This window comes from Dryobates pubescens, chromosome 5, assembly GCF_014839835.1.
Source record: "Dryobates pubescens isolate bDryPub1 chromosome 5, bDryPub1.pri, whole genome shotgun sequence".
Lineage (NCBI taxonomy): Eukaryota > Metazoa > Chordata > Aves > Piciformes > Picidae > Dryobates > Dryobates pubescens.
Window position 1 is genome coordinate 25,005,407 of NC_071616.1, and position 21,567 is coordinate 25,026,973.

Below are 21,567 nucleotides of genomic sequence, written 5' to 3' on the forward strand. Positions count from 1 at the left end.
TAAACACCTCCAGTGATGGTGACTCCGTCACCTCCCCAGGCAGCCCATTCCAATGGGCAATCACTCTTTCTATGAAGAACTTCTTCCTAACATCCAGCCTAAACCTCCCCTGGTGCAGTTTGAGACTGTGTCCTCTTGTTCTGGTGCTGGTTGCCTGGGAGAAGAGACCAACACCCTCCTGGCTACAACCTCCCTTCAGGTAGTTGTAGACAGCAATAAGGTCTCCCCTGATCTTCCTCTTCTCCAGGCTAAGCAACCCTAGCGCCCTCAGCCTCTCCTCACAGGGCTTGTGCTCCAAACCCCTCTCCAGCTTTGTTGCCCTTCTCTGGACACATTCCAGCAAGTCAACATCTTTCCTAACCTGAGGGGCCCAGAATTGGACACAGGACTCAAGATGTGGCTTAACCAGTGCTGAGTGCAGGGGCAGAATGACTTCCCTGCTCCTGCTGGTCACACTGTTCTTGATACAGGTCAGGATGCCATTGGCTTTCTTGGCCACCTGGGCACACTGCTGGCTCATGTTCAGCCTACTATCAACCAGTACCCCCAGGTCCCTTTCTGCCTGGCCACTCTCCAGCCACTCTGATCCCAGTCTGTAGCACTGTATGGGGTTATTGTGGCCAATGTGTAGAACCTGGCACTTAGGTTTGTTAAATCTCACGCCGTTGGACTCTGCCCATCTGCCTAGCCTGTCAAGGTCCCTCTGCAGAGCTCTCCTACCCTCTAACAGATCAACACCTGCCCAAGGCTTGGTGTCATCTGCAAACTTATTGATGATGGACTCAATCCCCTCATCCAGATCACCAATAAAGATATTAAAGAGCATGGGGCCGAGCACTGATCCCTGGGGCACACCACTAGTGACTAACTGCCAGTGGGATGTGGCACCATTCACCACCATTCTCTGGGATCAGCCCTCCAGCCAGTTCCTAACCCAGTGCGGAGTGCTGCTGTCCTAGCCACAGGCTGACAGCCTGTTCAGGAGTTTGCTGTGGGAGTATCAAAGACCTTGCTGAAGTCCACATAGACTACATCCACAGCCCTCCCCACATCCACAAGGCAGGTCACCTGATCATAGAAGGAGATCAGGTTGGTCAGGCAGGACCTGCCCTTTCAAAAATCCATCTTCCTGGGTGTCTGCTTTCAGTGTCATAACTCTTCCACCTCATGCCCCATGGGGTCTTACAACTCCTCTGTATTCCCTGGACATTCCACTGTCTGGCATGATTTTGTTCTCCATGTTTGGAAATGATTAACTGAGGAGCCAAACACTAACTGGCTCTCTCAAGCTAAACGAGTAAGCATTGAAGGTGTGTACCTATTCTGAAGGCAAATTTATCTATCAAGTCACCTTTAATTTACACAGCTGCATCTTTATTTTGGTCTCTACCCAATTTTATCTCTATCTTTTATCTTCATACTAAGTTTGGGCAGGATTTACTTATCCCCAGCAATGACAAACTCATAAATCCTAGCACTAGATTATTCCTACACATGGATTGTATTTGCATGTAGTGATACAATATTCAAGCTTAGGTATCTAAAGTTAGAATTCTTAATCCATGAACTAAGAAATAAAAGAGCATGCTGATTTTAGACTGTACTTGTTCTAAACAATAAGCAGAATGGATCGGTGCAAAAATAGAGGTGGGTATGTGGGGAAGAGAGAAGAAAAATAAAATTAGTGCTGTTTCTGGGAAATCAGCATCACAGGATTGACAAATGCTGGGTAGGTAAAAGACATGGTTATTCAGGAATACTTTGTATGAAATTCAGAATAACACACTGTTGAACTACTACATTACTTTGAAGTTATGTGAAACTAGTTAGGTATAAATAAAAATGAAATCAGCCCCAACCACAATCTGATAGTGACTATTGAGTAGATGAAGATGTCTCTGCACTATTCAGACATAATGATAACAAGTGCAATGGCATAGTTCTATGAACAGTGATAATACCATGGCTGTTATCTTAGCTGAGTTTAGATGAAAATTAGAGAAGAAGTGGAAATGTGACAGAATGGAACTCCGGTGGGGTTTTGATAAATAGTTATAAGAAACATAACTGTCCTGGTAGACCAGACATGTTAGTGAACAGTAATGAAGAAATATTCCTAGCAATGAAACACATGCTAATGACATTACAGCTGTGGCTCAAGATAATTAGCCCTTTCCTAAATAATTCCTGGGCACAGTTTAAGAATGAATATGGACAAAGCCCCATACAACTTTCCTATTATAGAGCTAGGAGAGATAACAGTATGGATAAAGTTATTTTGTGCCAGTTAGCCCCAATGCTAGTCATGTGAATTTACTATTATGTAAGACTAGTCAGCCCTGCTTGCAAAAGTAGACTGCAGACCCAATCCAGGAGTAGTTTTGCTCATTACTTTAGCAGGACTTGGACTGTTGGAAGGATTATAATGTTTTTGTTATTATAAACAATATGGCAATATTAATCAAAATATGAATCTCCTTTATTAATATGAAAATTGCCAAACATATCAAAAGGTTTGATGTACAGTTAGAACATATTTACAACAGGAATGTACAGTATTTGGGCAACTACAAAAACTTAACTGTTTTATGCAAACCAGGAGGAATGTAACAGAAAGAGAACACCCCGGGAGCGAAATGGCACTCGACCGCAGTGGGGGGGGAGACTCAGCAAGAACCCTTATGCCAAAGAGGCAATTAATTAATTACTCACAGCTCGTTGTACCCATGTAGGGAGTGCTGCTGCTGTGTATTAGAGGCTTTGGGGTGCTCTCATGCACCAGGCATGGCAGGTTGCAGGCAGGAATGCCACATGGCTGTCGATGGCTGGTCTGGCTTCAGCAGACAGCGGGCTGTTAATGACGCTGTCGCAATGCACAGCAAAAGGAAGCAGGCTTGGCTCTGACTCCTACACTCATGACTTCTCTTGCAGCTTGTGGTGTATATGCTCATTGCTTTATCCCAGGCGCTGGACCGGGCAACTTAAGGCTATGCAACTAGAGGCAACTTCAAGCCAGACAATGTCCAAGCATATTCAAGCATGCAAGGCTTGAGCAAGGCAAAGGCAAGGCACAGGCAACTAGAAATCAGCCTGCATATAAATCTTGCCTGAGATTGGCTGGACCAATAGGGCATTAAACCAGCACATAGTTACCCAATGGAAAGGGTTTCTGCCGGGCTGTGGCCAGAACATGTGCCCTTATCATAGATACAGGGCTGTTTACCAGACATGCATGGTCCTTTCCCCTTTGTTCCTTTTCCTGCATTATGCTGGCTTTCCGCAGGAAGGAGCGGGGAGAGAAGGACCATGCCTAGACACTTTAGTGTCTGTCTGGGTTTGTGCTGGGGCCATTTGGCCCTACCATGGCATGGACCCAAAAGTTGTTGCGGTACAGTGGCTGTGTAAGAGGGATATAAGTTACTGTAAGAGGGTTATAAGTTACTTTATGGTAAGACTAATGTATAATGTGACTTTCCTATGTGCTGGAAAAATAAAGCTGTCTAATTAGTTCAGTGAATGAAGTATTTCAAAATAGAGGTACTAATACAGCAAATGTGATGATTAAGCCAAGTTTAACATGGGAGAGGAAAAGCTTGTCCCCAAAAGTACTCCCTGAGGAACAGAACACTGCCTTATAAAGAGGTGTGATGTGCACAGCAGCAGAGTCTGCACTGCACTGTTAGCCAAATGTTAAATGTTTTGTTTGAGAAGCTACTGGGTAACCCATCTTGAGCAGAGCAGTGGAACACATAAATGGCAAAAGGCATGACTCACTGCCAGTTGCTCACTCAAGTAAGCATTTCACAGTTAAACATACAGCATATTTGCATCATGCTGAGCACAGCGATGGCATTCAAGGAATTAAGGAGAATTCATGCCATTTTATAAACTGAAATACACCTCTTCTCTTACGCAGAGATTATTTCGTTCATGTCTGGCTGTAAGCGCATTAGAAAGGTTTGTGGGAACTGCTACACAGGACATAAGCACTTCTAGCTAAGCAGAACATAAAAGTAAACTTCTTGATTTGAAGTTAAGGGGAAAGCCTTATGAAGGGAAAATGAAGTTTCCCCAGTTGCAGTTTGGCAGTAGGTCTAGTCTAAACAATTTTTGGTTGGAACAAAACAGGAACCTGTCCTCCTGACATCATATAGTTCTTGTATTAAATACAGTACATTGTTTTGATAAATAGTGCTTTAGCTTTTATAACTAGTTCATTTCTGTGAAAATCTAATGAGGGCTTTTAATCTACATAAAAATGCATTAACTAGATAATCTTTACTCTTAACATATTCTGACTCTGCTGGTTCTGCACTTAATTATGCTGCATTAGACAGGTAACTGTAAATGTAGTGCTACCACAATCCCATCACACCGAAATCTTATGCAACATTTGTGTAAATATTTCAGCTTCTTGTTTGCAGCTACTTCATATGTAGCCCTTACACATTATTGCAAAGTTATTAGCACGATTGATTACTAGGATATAGGAATTGAACAGCTTCAACTGGAGAATTTATGCCACAGAAAGGAAGGTATCTTGCCTTCCTCCAAATCAACCTAATTTAAGGTAACACAAGATTTCATTTAAGATGTATAATTCCATTCATATTGGATATATAATTTTCCCAACAGCTTTCTGGGGTTACTGTGTCTAAACAGTTATTCATGGACCCACTAGAAATTACTTTGTCATGCAGACACTCATGGAGCATAACTCAGATCTGCTAGAATTCAGGCATTCAGCAAATTTTCACTTGTTTCTCCTCACTGAACACGTATGAGAAAAGCAATATTGATCCTGTCTGGAAAACGCAATAATAGATCTTACCAAAAAAAACCACAGGCGAAATTGTATATGCAAGTAAAGGAGTGAGCATACCATTTGTCCTCTTTGGATTCCAGCTCATATTGGAGTTCCATCATGTCTGGTACTGCTCCACTCATAGGTGGAGTTACTTCATTCAGGGCACGGAAGTCAACTGTCAGATGCCAGCCTCCGTTTTGCTTTTACACAGGCCAGACTGGACTGCTGAAAAGTGAATGAGTTTTGCTGATGATATTCTGACTTTCTAACTGAAATATCAGATTTTGAATGGGCACCAAAGAGTCATGGTTTGTAATGTGGTGGGTTGAAGTTTCCCCCCAACATTAACTTTTTGCCAGTCTAACTCTGTTAGAAGTAAATGAAGCTGTATTTACAAACAAAATCTACACTCTACAATGGAATGCAATGAATATGTACAAGTATACAGTATTTACAGTATTATACAGATATTTACAATTAGCAAACAACATGAAAACCCCCCTGGCCAAAAAGACCAGAAAAGCCATTCCACTGCCCACCCCCCTACCCTACTTCCCCCCCAGTCCCAAAAGAGAGAGGAGTGGAGAGAGAAGCAGTGGATTAGACTTAAACAAGGTCAGCCAAAGCATATTATCTCTCCTGAGTGAAGCAAAACAGCCAGAGATCAGAAGATAAGAGAAAAGGAATGGGAATGGAAAGAATTGTTATGGTACATCTCCTCTTATTCTAGATATTTACCCAAAGAATTTGTTTAGAATAATCTGCACCCAATAGTGATTTGTTTATATTTTTCTACTTTTCTGTTTGAAAGCTGCAGCTAAATTTTAAAGGCATAGCCTAAAACCACCACAGTTGGTCCACTCTCTATCACTACAATCCACCATTAGTATCTGAATACTTTTGCCAGACTGACTGTGAATTTCTATTCTCTATCTGTTAATGCAGCCCTAGCTCATTATAATCCCCTTGAAAGCACAAAAGTAAGATATGGTCTTATTAACTGGCAGAAATGAAAGATATTTTAGCAGAAGAAAGCCTCTTTAAACCTTTAAACGACTTATTTCTTCGGGGAAATTCCTCGAGGACAAGAGCAGTAACAGAATAAGTCTTCAGGAATTAAGACATGAAACATTGCGTAAAGCACAGCTTTGCTAAAATCCATATGAAAGACTGGAACACCATGCTTTGGCAGAGTTCTATGTCATCAGGGCTACCTGGCAGTGTTCTTACGTTACAATCCTAAATGGGATATCTGTCAGATCAGTCACAATTTCAGGCTAAATTTCTGAAGCTCCTTGAATTTTTGGGATGATCAAAATTAACCTGGACATTACCATTGGATGATGACATTTTTAGCTTTCTCCTTGCCACAAATTTATTAAAAGCTTATTAAAAGTACCTCTAGTATGTACACAGCTACAGGGGATCACCTAGAACTTGCATTTAGGGGTTTAATCATTAATGCAGCAGATACTGTTGTCTGTCCTCAGAAGAATCAAATCTCTTCAAGAGTAATTTGGTTTAGTTTTGATTGGCACTTTTCAACACGTTATGTCTGTTTGGATCTGGATCATGTTTTCTGAGGGATCATGCTGTTTACTCAGTGTCCTGAAACACCTTAGAACTGCAAATTGCAATGTGAATGAGCCATCATTTCTGGCTATTAAAAACTGTTGGTTAATATGTCAGGTATGACACAAATAAATTAAAGTTTAAATTAAATTTTGGTTCTTTGTTTTGGAGTTTTTCACTTTTGAGTCTTTACAGATGCAACACTTAGCAAGTATTCCTGCTAAAGCATGGCTTCCTCTTTTTTATAAATGAAATCACACCATATCATTAAATTAATAAGCATTAAATTCCTTAATTTAGTATTTATTTTTTAAAAATGTGGTTTAAACTGTAATACATTTTGTAAGACTGAGATAAAGACAGTGAGGTGGTTTACATGATGTGATATAAACACAATTATTCCCTTAATAATGATCTTAAGAATCCTGATCCTCTGCTGTTGTGATTTAGTGGGTATGTCAGTATGATGTTCTTTGTTGACAGAAACCATCCATCAGTCCCCAAAACAGACACAACACATTTCAGCAGAGAAAATAGCCCACATTATTACCACTCTGCAGCTCCCATACTACCTGGTAGAGTAGGATATCATACAATCATAGAATCATAGAACCAAGTGCCATGTCCTACCCCCTCTTGAACACCTCCAGGGATGGTGACTCCACCACCTCCCTGGGCAGCCCACTCCAATGGCTAACAACTCTCTGTGAAGAACTTTCTCCTCACCTCGAGCCTAAACTTCCCCTGGCACAGCTTGAGACTGTGTCCTCTTGTTCTAGTGCTGGTTGCCTGGGAGAAGAGACCAACCCCCTCCTGGCTACAACCACCCTTCAGGTAGTTGTAGACAGCAATAAGGTCACCACTGAGCCTCTTCTTCTCCAGGCTAAACAACCCTAGCTTCCTCAGCCTCTCCTCATAAGGCTTGTGCTCAAGGGCTCTCACCAGCCTCGTTGCCCTTCTCTGGACATGTTCAAGAGTCTCAATGCCCTTCTTAAATTGATGTCTCACTAGCAGGTGTTAATGACACCTGCCATGAAACAGAATTTTCAGTTTTCAGAGCTGATGAATATCCTTGGTTTCTGGACAGAGTTAGAACTACATGGGAGTCTTGGTGAGTTGCAGTCCTTAAAAATGACATGAGCTGGACAAGAGGCAGTAATGCTCATTTGCAGCCCAGAAGGCTAATTGCATCCTAGTCTGCATCAAAAGCAGTGTAGCCAGCAGATTGAGAGACACAATTCTACCACTCTGCTCTGCTGAGATGTCACCTAGAGTACTGTGTTGAGCTCTGGGGCTCTCAACACAAGAAGGACATGCACCTGATGGAGAGGGTCCAGAAGAGGACCACAAAAATGATCACAGGACTGGAGCACCTATCCTACAGACACAGGCTGAGGCAATAGGGATTATTCAGCCTGGAGAAAAGCCGTCTCTGGGGAGACCTTATAGCAGCCTTCCAGTACCTGAAGGAGGCCCATAAGAAAGCTGGGAATGGACTTTTTATAAAGGCAAGTAGCACTAGGACAGAGGCCAGTGGTTTTAAACTAGAGAAGGGTAGATTTAGATAGGACATTATGAAGAAAATATTTACTCTGAGGGTGGTGGAACACTGGAACAGCTTGCCCAGGGAGGTGGTAGAGGCCCTGTCTCTGTAGACATTCAAAGTCTACTCTGGGACTCTGAGCAGCCTGATCCAGTTGAGGATGTCTCTGCTTGATGACCTCTAGAGGTCCTTTTCCAATACAGTACATGATGCATTCTCTGATTCTAAATACCTAGTTATTCTTCATATTCCCTTCTAAGGAAGAAGCAGGTTGTTCAAAGCAAAGCTCCAAAGCAATGCCCATATTATGTCCTGGGCTAAAACATGCATACTAAAACAATCAGCATTTTCACAGTCATTCAAGCAAACACACATTATTTTAAACTTACTGTTGACCATCTTCTGCATATTAGTAAGTAAGGATATTATGTCTAAATCACAAGTAATCTTTCCTACCTTTAATGCAGTACAACACTCTGTACTATTCATTTATATTCCTATTTTTGCTAAAGACTGGGAAAGATTTGTTAGCAAAACAGTAAAAAGCTGGATCTAAGTGGTAGCTAACATTCTCTAACCACGCAAAGACGACACATGTTTACAATTTGGAAGACCTGTTTTCTCGTGTTAGCTAGCATGACAAAAGCTGTATCTTTTGTACCCCTTTCATACCTTGAAGGGTCTGAAAAAGAGACTTATCTTCAAGTGAGTCAAATTTAACAGTGCACAACAAATATACTTGGCAAAAAGCTGTCTAAGTAGACACCTTAACGGGCATGTGCACTTCTGCAAATCAATTTAGCATCAGGAGTCTGATTTTTCTATTTTGTGTTCCCTACATCTTCTTGAAGCAATTTTGGAAGAAATAACTAGAGAAGCAGCATTTGCAACATATTGGAAAAATGCTGGTTACAGATGGTATAAAGAACACTATCTTGTTCAAAATCCATAAAGACTCAAAACAACAGAAAAAAAATAAATCAAAAATAGTTCATCAATTCCACAAGCTTTGCAGCTTAGTAGATTTATTCCCAGAGTTAGACAAATATGCTTGAAATTTAAAGGTAGAGACTGCTAAGAGGTCATGTTCTTTTAGCAGTGCTGACCCAAGGTTGTTTGCTTCAAGCTATATTGGAGTCAATAACTTCAACAGGGTGGTATTATATCCCCTACTTTTAATAATATTCTCAGCTTGATACTGTCAAATTCCAATATGTTTTGCCAAAAGTAAAGTTTATTCTCCTCAAAAGTCATTGCATGTGATATTGCATGGGCTTTTTGTTAGAAATAAAAGAAGCAAGGCTTAGTGGAACACAAAATCTAACCAACAAGTTTCCAGAATGACCAGGTTCCAGCAAAAGAGGTCTCTTCACAAACACAATGATTAACAACATCCACAGGATCATAGGATCACAGGATGTTAGGAGTTAGAAGGGACCTCTGGAGATCATTGAGTTCAAACCCTCTGTCAGACCAGGACCATAGAATCTAGCACAGGTCACACAGGAATGTGTCCAGATGGGTCTTGAAAGTCTCCAGAGAAGGAGACTCCACAACCATTCTGGGGAGCCCTTTCCAATGCTCTGTAACCCTCACAGTGAAGTTCCTTCTCATGTTGAGGTGTAACCTCCTGTGCTGTAGTTTATATCCATTGCCTCTTGTCCTATTTTCTGTGCTGTATTTTACATCTATTACCCCTTGTCCATTTTCTGTGTATGCTATGGTTTCTGTAGATGTGTTCAGATGCTGATAGAAATGTGAAATTAATGAAGAATGTGGAAATCCTTGCAGAGGTGTGTAATGGCCAGCCTGCTGAAAGTTGAACATGACTGATGTTCAGATAGCAGGCTATGTGTGGAGAATGATAAACATGGTGAGTGAAAAAATTAGTGCGCACATGAAAGGGAACATGCTATATATTACCCAAATTTGTAGCACACACCCTCTTGCAAGAGTATCTCCCCTCTGCTCTGCCCACATGTGATTGCACTTGGCAGAGTGATGAGTACTGCAGCCAGATGAGACACAGTTATTCTGCTGAAAAATCCCAGAGGATATAGAAAGGCACAATAACCCCCCAGCCAAGATACAATTTAGGTCTTCAGGATACAAGCTGGACATTTTTACCTTTTGTTTAGAAATGCAGATTTAGAGGTTATTTTATATCTAAATTTGATACAATGAGAGGATTTATAACATAAGGGATTTAAAAGATGATGCCGAAAGAAGGTGATGCTAATAGGCACTGAACCTTCCAAAACTTTCAAGTATTGTGACTGCTTTTACATGTATTGCCCAGGATCACTTGGAGAGTCACTCTTTCTTCATGGATGCTACTTGAATAACCCAACAGTATTTCTGTGACAGTCCCTGTTATTCATTCAAATTAACCTGGAATGTAGACGAAGAGTTAATCCTAATTCTGTTTGGTGCAACAAAAATTGCATGCTGTCTTAGTAAAGTTACCAACAAATTAAATAATACAACCAATGACAAACTGAACAATAGTATCAGTCTTGTGGTAGATTTTTGCTTTTACATTTTCTTCCACCAGCTTTTAGAAATAACTTCTGCATTGCATTCATTTTCTCACCCTTCTGAGACCTGCTCTCCTCACATTGAATGAGTTTTAAAATATCCAGTTCAAATCCCATAAAGGGGCAACAACAAAGATTCCAGTCGCATTACTGCTGGAATTCAAAGTTGAGCCTTGACTGTACTTTCTTTTCTTGCTGCTGCTGAGGTTATTGTTAGCAGCTATTTTACCGAGAGAAGAGGGAGGTGGAGAAAAAATAAATGAGAAAGAATGAGTGGTTAGCTAGCAGTGTTCTGCAAGATATACTTAGAATCAGTCATATCACTGTTTTCTCAGCCAGGCTAGTGATCATAAATTCTATATCTTTTCCCAAGTTCAGTGGCTGTGCCAGCCATTCATTATGAAATGCTTCATGTTTCCTGTACAGGAATTCACAATAGGATTATGGATTCACAAGAAAGCTGTACTCAAGGAGAGGCAGGAAGTGAAAGGAGACTTCTTTGGTACAACACTGCAGTGTGCAAAAGGAAAAGGAAAGCAAGAAGATGAAAAAATGAGGTAGCAGAAAAATAGTTTACTTGTAGTTCATGACAGAAACTTTCTTGGAAAGTAGAACTGGAATTTCATTGGATGCATTTGGGATTGACCTGGAAGAAACAACCAGTTTTACACCTGTAAGACCCAGAGGTAAAGGGGTATGCATACAGGACTGGGCAATATTTTGTCTCTCTAATCTTCCAACTGTAAGTATGGCATGGCTAAAAAAAATCTTTTAATTAAGTCGTGTTTCCTTTCCTTTCATAACAGCTCATTGGTACACCTGTCCTGGTATCTAATAACCAGGAGGTCCTGGTATATAATAACTGCCTATCTGCAGTTAAAAACAAAACAACCCAAATATTCCATGCCACCAGTGGTTAAATCAAATGGGAACACAAGCAGGGATGAGGTTGCAAGGTCTTATGGCTACAGGAGTCATTCTACTATTGAATTCACCAGGATTTGTGAGATAGAAACATCAGCTCTATGTCTGTATCTTGCAGTTGTTAGAGGCAGGGAGTGCTCAATTTCAGGAGCTTCTGATGAGTTTTGGATTCAGTGTCAGTCTAGAGGCATTAATTGTTGCCTTTTAAGAGGTAAGATGTGGTGGTGGTGTTTTTTTTCAGTGGTGAATGGAAGGTGCTGATGTTAGGAGTTTGCCTTTAGGACACTGGGAAGATACACCTTCTTGAACACCCAAGTCTTGCACATTATTCAAAGTTCAAAACTTAGTGGGAGAAATAAACCAAATCTCCTGACAGCTGACAAGGAGCAACTGTAAGGGGAAGTTCCTGAGCATTTCCACAACATCTGGGATGTATGTAGGGACTCAACAGAATCAGTGCAATAACTTAACGTAATCAGTCATCCTTCCTATTCCCCTGACACCTTATATTCTTTCAAGTCAAGGCATGGAGGTATGGCTGACCATTTGCCATCCCACCCATCTCAGGCTGCCAAGGTAATGAAGAGCATGACTGATAACACAGTTCACCTTGGTGTTCACATTAGAGATGAAAGGTCCAGTCTTTTGGGAAAGCCAAAGCAGGATAAGCCAATACCTGATTACTCACAATGATTTCTAATTGATAAATACATCAGAGATCTCTCTCTAGCCAAACCCAATCTTGTGCAAAGGACAATTTAAAGTAGAACATTTCAAAATGCATGGCTGCTTTTAAAAGACAGTTTCTTATCTGTAGTGCAAAACTGCAGATATAATTGACTATTGGACCACAAGGTATATATTTGTGTTGACCTATACAGAGGCAGAATTCTAACAAAAGCACCTTAAATGTTGACATCTTGAAACTCCAAAAGTAAGTATGTATTAAATATGTAGATACACATGGATGATTTTACAGCCATAATTGCATGCTTTTATAATTGCAATTGTTTGTGTACATTCAAAAGTGTGATGCTTAATTTTTTCCCCCTCCCAAAATATCAAAGGCAATCCAAAATAAGTAGTTCTTAACATTGTGTCATCCCATTAGGGCAGTTCCTACACTCTTTTCTCAGGGCTGGAGCTAGCAGAGCAAAGGAAAGTAGCAGGTATTGTACTTTATCAGTGCCTAGTCCCTTAAGGGAATTCAGTGGGTGTTTCAGTTGAAAGATTTTGTCTCTATGCAGCATTCTACTTATATTCACAAACAATACTGACTCAATCACTTTCAATCTCAAGTGTACATGACTAACCAGTAATTTCCTGCATTTGTGACATACCGTGGCTCTTCTTGATGCTGTTAAAGTTTGTGACTACACACAGAAGCCCTAGGAAGTTGATAGCAAATGACCCTTGGTAAGTTGTTCTGCAACTGCTTGACTTTGCTCTGCAAGCTTATGCTCTCATAGCAACATGGACAGCATATCATTCTGTGCTGGCTTCATTAAAAGAAAACGATCCTACTTTCAGTTAAAAAAGAAAAAGAAAAAGAAAAAGAAAAAGAAAAGCTGTAACTGTAGAAGCAGCATGCACCTAATGAGCTACTTCTAAATCTGTCTCTATCATTTCAGTCTGTGGACTAGCAGAACAAAGATTGCAGAATCCTTCTCAAGTAAGTATTGTTTTCTCTTTATAGCATATTTGCATATTTGTTTGGGTTTATTTATTTCAAATATATAACAGGTAGTAAAGTCTTCAGCATTGAATTAGTGGTGCTGCAATATGATAACTGAATGCCTGCTTTAAACAGAAACTAACCTGCTCTGTTGTTTCATTTGGCAGACATTACTGTTTTAAAAAGGAAACATTTAATATATTAAGGCACAAGACAGCAGATTATATGAATAAAGATTCCCAACGATGCAGAGCCAGAAAGCTAATGGCATGATTTATAATTGACTCTCATGATAGAGGTTTTTAAATATGGGTAATGAATCTTTTATTTGCATAATACACATCCTAGAACATATCTGTTTGATCTCATCAGGACTGGAATATGTATTCTGAATATTCTTCTACCCATTAAGTATGAAATTGAAAAAAATATTTATCATCTTCAAGAAAGAGAAAAGTCAGTGTCATTATTATTATTAATAAAGCTAATATGTACACATTAACCCTATGCCAGGTTTAGTGTAAAAATCTGGAGGAAACTATTTGTAATGGTTGTCTTTGTAGAATGATACAAAATATTAGTCAATCATTGTTAAACCCAAGTGAGCGTAGATTAAATAGTCGCTTGTATGAGAGACCACATAAACACATCCTTTGCCAAAACAAACAGCACATACTGTAGTATGCTTTCTGCAAGAGTATTTAAACAGCTCTTATGAACATGTCTCTTTAATGTAATGAAATTAAGTGGGGCTATGGAAGTTGCAGGGGGAGAAAAATAACCCCCATGATTTTGCTTCATGTTTAAGCTGCAACTGTTGTGCAGAAAGGACTTAGGAATAGGCAAACCACAGTGCTGTCTTTACATTTGGTGTGCAAACACACCATTATCCACACTCAGACATTTTCTTTCTTATTTAGCCCAAGCTGCTTAGCACCAGCTCCCATGGCACACAACTCTGATTGAAAACATGCAGGTTTGCAGCACCCACGAATACTGTATTGTAGCTGCAGCTGAGACATTACAGCTTTGGCATGAATACCCTGGAAACTTCTATAACAAACACTGCTTATACATCCACATAATATTATTTATCATAATTTTTATGTAGGTAATAATACTCTGGAAAAAAGCAAATTATTTAGAATAGAATAGAATAGAATAGAATAGAATAGAATAGAATAGAATAGACCAGGTTGAAAGAGACCTTCAAGATCATTTAGTGAACTTCCACAGAAAACGATATAAATTCCTCCCGCTCAAGTTATCCATTCCCCAAGATCCCATGACAACAGAAGTCAAGAATTTACAATTTATGTCTCCTAGGTGTTTTTTTTTCATATTCTTCATAACAACAAATTTAAAAGTATACTGCCAAGTAAACTCACTTAAATGCAGGCAAGCTTTTTTAAGCAAACTTCTAGGACATACTGAACCATGGAACTGGAACAACCATTTCCTTATTTACTGTGTAAGAGAAATAGAACGTCTCTGGCAGATTATGCATAGGGAGCAATAAATAATGAAAGCACATACAACAAAATTACTGTGTTGTAGTTATGGCAAATAATAATGCTTCCTTTTGCAAGCAACACTAAGCTTCCTAGGCCAGCTCTGACCAACCTATTAATTAGAAGCTAATAACAGAGAGGTTTAGTCTGGCATCCCACAGTCCTTCTTCAAATCTTAGGAAAAAAGAGAACAGTTATAAAAATGCCAGTAAGTAGTAAAATTTGTGGTACCATCTCTGCAAGACTAAAGGAGGCATCAGTGAGTAGTAACACTACTAACAAGCTTTGATTTCACAGCTGTTACTATTCAGCAACAAGAGGAAGTTATAATTGGTAACTAGTAGATAAGAAAGGTGAGAAGGAGGAAGGGGGCTGTATTTATGAGGCGTACAAAGGGAAATTTTTACTTCATGGTCAAGGAGGCAGCACTACCTAGATGAAAAGGCTCATTTCTTCTTTACCCCTTGTGGTTTCCTAATCCTCCAAAAGAATAATCCTAATCAAATCACACAAACCATGTATAGATGTACTGTTCTAATGAAAGTCAAAGCCCCCAGGGTTATGACCCGCTGCAAGGTACTGTGAATTTTTGTCATGTGCACTTGAACAGTTCAGTCTAACACACTTTGTGGTTTATACATTGACATTTACTTTGTGGTTTATACATTTGACAAAGTCTTCCCTCCCAGTCTTAAAATTTCCTCTATTTTTAGGATATAATTAGTAGAATTACATATTGCTGCACATGTAAAAAAGATGACAAGGAAAATCTCTCTTAAAAAGATCTCTTCAGTACTCCTGGGAGTATGACTGGTATGGACTTCAGGTAGCCTTAATAATTCACCAGTAACATGGTATCGCATCAAAAAGGGATGTCATATGGCTTCATAGATAACAAGGTCTTGCACACTGTGGCATCCAGCATCAAAGCAGAAATGGATTTAGTAAAGGAAATTAAATTGGTATGGACAATATTGTTGGTTTGGGTTTTGGTGGGGGTTTTTTGCGTCTCTTTTTAGATTTGTTTGTTTGGGGGTTTTGTTTGTTTCCTGTGATTTTTTTTTTTTCCTTTGGTTATTTTAATAAAGCAGAATTCAGGGGGTGGGAGATATTTTCATTCCACCTGAAGAAACAGGAATTGTATTTTTGTTCCAAGTCTGATTTTGCATGAGAAATAAATTCCATTCTTCTGTTCACTTTAATTCTCTACTGTCTTAAATTTTCTTATGCCTTTTCTTCTTCTTTTTGCCAAATAATAACAATAATGAAAGGCTATAAGGGCTGTGAAATAGGAAGAGAAAAAAGGGGGAGTAAAATGAGGAAAACTGGGTACCTAATTGGAAAAGTCACATGACATTGCCATCCTACCTCAATGAAGAATGAGTTTTAAAATAGATTCAAAAGATTTGACACTTTCCTAAAAACACAGATGTTCAAGGAACAGTGGAAGAAACTAAGAGTCCTCATCTGTGTGTTCTCAGGATTAGTTAGTTTGCTCTCTTTCCACCAACTGACTACAAAGTGAACTGGAGACAGAAAATGAAATGCTAGTATAAAGCAGATGACCTACAGCTCTACCTATCCTACAGCACGGCTACAAAGAAAGTACAGCACGTGAAGAAGATCTCATGGAGCAGCTGGCTAAAGCAGAAGCTGAGAAAGAAAAAGATGATGGTGGCAGAGGACAGGAAATGCTTTGAAGATTCCTTCACAGTCAAGGTAGGCAGTTGCGGTTGGTCAGCAAACACTAATCTGATAAAGAACCTGTTATTCATCTCCTGTTAGCTAGAAATCTCCGTCTCTCTCACGTGAAGACAATAAACACTCGGGCAGGTGATATCACAATCTTTTATTACTGAGAAGTTCTAACATGGAGAAAACACTCTGAAACGTGGCCTAACTAAATCATGAATCTGTTTCCTATGTTGTAGATAGTTTGTATTCCTCTCTTCAAAGCAGTCCATTTTCTGAACTGTGGATAAATAAAAGATCACTTAATGTCCTTGGGAAAAGATCACAGTTTACAACTTCATTTTACTGGCTTTTCTCAGCAAGACTAAAATTTTTCTTCATGAGTGAATGAAAGGGAAAAAAATCCCTTGGAATTAAGGGTAGTGAAATGTCATTATGTAGTGCTGCAAGTGCCTGGTACATTTCTTTGAGCAGCTTAAAAAATATACACAGCAACATGAGTCCACAGTGAAATTTTCTACTGCTAAGAAACAGACAACACAATAGCCAGTGGGTCACAGCTGATACTAATTTGGCTGCTTGCACAGTGATGGAAGGCACAGTATTCTACTGAATGCAGTAAGGACCTGTGTTGAATAGGCTCTTCTGTTATACTTCCATTACAGTAATTTAAAGATTGATATATTGAAGCATTTTCTCCTTACATTTGCCTCTTCTTCAGTTTTTAATTATTTTTTTACAACTATAAATGTAGCTTGCATAGCAAATGAATGGCTGACTGCAGAAGCAGAACTTGTCAGAGAACAGTGACTGTTTTCAGGGTGAGCACAGGATTTATGCTAAACATCATCTCTCCTCACTTCTTATACACATGCTCAACACTTCCTACAGGCTTAGCACAGCTCTGTCTGGTATACAGCTATAAATTAAATTAATCAGACTTGTGAGTTTTGGCAAGAAAGATGGCACAGCAATTTGTTACATTGTGTTTGGTCAGTCTGCAGCTGTAAGACAGACAAATGTTTTTCACATCATGGTGGAGAAGTAGATTAATGAGAATTTAGAGGAATTCAGATACTTTAGATCATTAGATTTAGAGTCAAGGTTGGATGCAGGTACTGTCCACCATGCAGTTTCCTGCATAGAAGCATGAGCTTCTTCAATGTCTCTAGTCTATAGGACACCATAATACTTTCCCACATCCTTTTTTTTCATGCCAATAAAACCTGATTTAATGGTAGCAGCACTGGTGCAATTATCTGTTTGTCTTTACATGGTACAGAGCTACCAATAAGTTATAAAGAAAAAATAAAAAGAATTAAAGATTTTTAATTCATTCCCACCTACAATCACTCATTAAAATGAAGGAACTGAATTTTCCTTGTACTGATCCTGAAGACATTTGGATCTTACAGAGTTACAGCAAATGTCTGCTGAAATTTCCCTTAGGTCTACAAGACTTTCAAGTGAAACCTAGTGAGGCAAAATGACTACAGGAAATACTGGCTACATTGCCTGCCCATTAGAAATTATTTGTTCTAAAACAAAATAAAAAGATGGCAAAGGTAATGTTTAGGGAAATGGAAGTTTTGCTATGCAACACCTAGCATCTGAGAAATAGACATTATTACTATTAAATTAGAAAAGCAATGCACTTTCTGAGACAATAACTAAATAAAACAATGCTGAGACTAACACTGTCTTGCTGAAGAAAGTGGGCTAGACAACCTTGTATTAAAAGCAAATTAGTGCTTGGCAACCACTACAGGGGAAAAAAAAAAAAAGAGAGAGAGAAAAAGAAACCATCTGCTTAAAGAAACCCAGAGTGGAGCATCTGTATTATTTAAAGGGACAAACTTAATGGTAATGCAGAAAGGTTCTATAAAACACTCCACAATGAAGTGCATTAAATACTAACAGTAGTGGATAAGATGTGATAAAATTTTCATTAACGGAAGGAGGGAAGAGTATATCTGAACAAGAATGGACTCTGTAAGAGTTGGGATATAGCTCCTTTGAGAGTGGACTGTATGCTGAAGGACTAACACATCTGTAGTGAAAACTGAAAACTTCTAAATTCTCTAAACCCTGCCAAATCTGGTGGGTTTGGCTCTGGTGCTCAGGCAGTATTTCTGACCGTCTGAAAGGTTGACTTGGAAATAGAAATAAAATAGCATATAGGAAATAGACTCCACTACAGTGGAAAAATTCACCCATTGCTGTAATAAGAACAGCACAGTGTAATTATTGATCTAAAATCCTGGAGTCTACTGGCTACAAAAAGGGCTCTGGAACCAACCTTATTTGCAATTCAGATAAACCTTAATGCTGTTTAAAATCAGATTTATACTTAGTTGGTTGCTTTTTTCCCCCCCATTTTTAACCAAAATATATTTGTGTGTATGTCAAAGTTAGTCACATTTAAACTTGTTTACTTTTAAAACACAATCTGCTGAAATTATTGTTAATGCATCAAAAGCCATAATTTTTGACATAAAAAACCTTGCACGCTACTTTAGTACAAGAACTGTTGAATGTTGTCTGCTTTGACCTAAAAATGATCGTATCTTCCAGAGCTCAACACAAAGAAACTTCTGGTTGTCATAACAACCTACTGCAGCAAATACAAGACAGCTTGTATTTGATTTGATACTATTAGCAAAAATTAAAGTCTCCTGAAGTCTAACAAATAGGGATATTTCTTAATTCCCACAAAACTCAGCTTTCCATTTTAAATCTTGAGACAGTGGTCTGTTAAGACATTACATTGCATCAAATCATATTTGCAGGTAACTCTGTTATGCTCCATTTTTATACAAAATATGCAGTTTCTAATAATATCTGTGCAAAATGACACTCAGAATATAAATAAGGCCAAGTTACTATTTAGAAAAATCTTAATGTGTTTTCCTAAGTAACAAGTTTACTAGAAAAGTCCCAATCTTGTCAATGAAACATTGAATCACTGTGAAAGTCCCATTTAAGATGTGATGTGAAGGTCCCATTTAAGATGTGATGTGAAAGTCCCATTTAAGATGTGATCTTAGGTATCATTCTGGTATAAAAGTTTCAGATTCAGCAGTCACCTGAGCAGGAAAGGATGAGTATTGTTGCTCTGTTTATAGTCTTATATTAACACTAAACTAAAACAGAACATCTTAGCCATTGCACCACAGAACATCTTAGCAGCACCACACAAAATTACAAACTGGATCTACCTGAGTCTCAGGAAATGGCTCACTTATGAATTACCATTATATGAGTCTTGATAGTACCTAGAGATGTCACACTGACAAGGGTCTCCTTATACAAGACTGTGTACCAGTGCTGAGGAAAAAACATCCTTCCACAACATTAAGGACAGTTAATTATGGCTACAAAAGAAAGTGCAGGTGTTCGTCGAAGGTCACATAACAGAGTAATAGCAGAGCTGCTAAGACATCTTATTTACATTGATATCCATCAGTTGTATCACTTTTCAATTGATTTTGCACAGGCACATTGTGTTATACCAAGAATTGTGACCATCACTACTAAAATAGGGCAAAATTAATGCTTAAGAGCATTTTAATGTTAATATGACAGTTTTAGAACCTGGAAATAAGGCAAACATCTGCATAGTAGAGGCACGTTGTAGCGAGAAATTCCAGAATTTGACCTCTATGAAGATATTTGTTCTGTGAGTACAGCTCAGACTACTGCAGCAACACATTGCTATTCACTGACATACCTGTTTGCACTGGAATAAGAAATTCTTTTTATGAGCAATGTCTTCAAAATGATTTAGATATATAAGGTAAAATAATTCAACACTTTAAAAAGTAAGTCACTTGACATGGAAAATATCAAATCATTATAAAATTGTTCAGATTCTTAAGCAATTTTGATTTAATATTGAGCTTTTCTGTTTGTGCATGTGACTAGTGGAAATAACTTTTGTGATTCAGGTAATATCTGGTGATTTTTGTAGTGAATTTATTTAAGGAGGCCCACTGAATAATTATTGTTACTATAAACTTATTCCAATCAATATTTAAAGGGATTGACATGAAAAGATAACTCAGGTAAGATAACTTAGTTGTCATTTTGCAGCTATAGCTTTTTTGTTGTTGTTGTTGCTCTTAATAATTTGAGGCTTAATTTCTCGTCTTAATAATTTTATATCTGTCATATATCTGAACTCATTAGGCAAAAATCATCTGAAGCAAGAGAAGCAGCAATATAAGCAGTATAAGAACCCACAAGTAGTGGTTTATATACCTTACCTAGGTTACCTATAACCCATACTCTGATATTTGTTGTATTTTTTTAAAAGTTGTATTTGTGTCCTATATAGATGACATATTTCAGAACAAATGGACTCATTCCTGACAATAGAAGGCAATTACATGAGCCATTTTTCTGGCTATGTCACAGACTCCTGTCAGATTCACATCTTAACATTTGCACATATGCAAGGGACAGCTGAACTGGTGCTTGTAGTTAACACAGCTTTGTTCACGCACAAATGAGCCCAGTCCTTCATGAATAAAAAAGCTCTTCTCCAAATATGTACAACCCATTACAGATTCTGGCTCAGCAATGAGGCTTGCTCTGTTTCTGAAACAGACGTGTTAATAAAGTCAATTAAAATTGCAGAACTCACACTTTGCCAAGCTCTAATGGATCCTACAAGGCAAAAGACCTGAGATGCATTAGCTACCTCTTTGGGGAATCCTGTTTCCTTCAATGAGCAACCATAGGAGTCTGTATTATGACATACTGAAAAAGCCCTTAATTCTGGCTTTACAAAGAGAGTATTGCTGTATTGTTTCCTGACTGCACTGAAAAGGTCATGAAAACCTTTGTGTTGACAGTAAGAAAGCATTTGTCAGCCCTTTAAACTGCCAACATTCAGATCCGGGTGAGAGAGGAATAAATGCATCTAAAAAAAGATGGTGTGAGCAGGATTTATGCATTTAAAGCCATATTGTCTCTGTGATCACAATAATGTTTGTAACATTCAGTGAAATGGCACAGTCCCATAGAAAATATGACAGCATTTCAGAAAGTAATTCCAGTAAAAGCAATTGATTTCTGATGTGCTAAAAGGATCATCCTGTCCTCCTGTTATTTGCAAAATTAATACTTACTATGTTAATTTGAGTGATTTGCAACACTTCAGCAGCTTTTATGAACTATGGTTTAAATGAGTCCTGAAATTACCAATGTGGAGACAATAAATTCTGTGCAGTGGGCAAAGTAACTTGTAACAAGGAACTCCAAAAGCCTATAGAGCTGCATTTCAACCCAAGCTGCCTCTGACT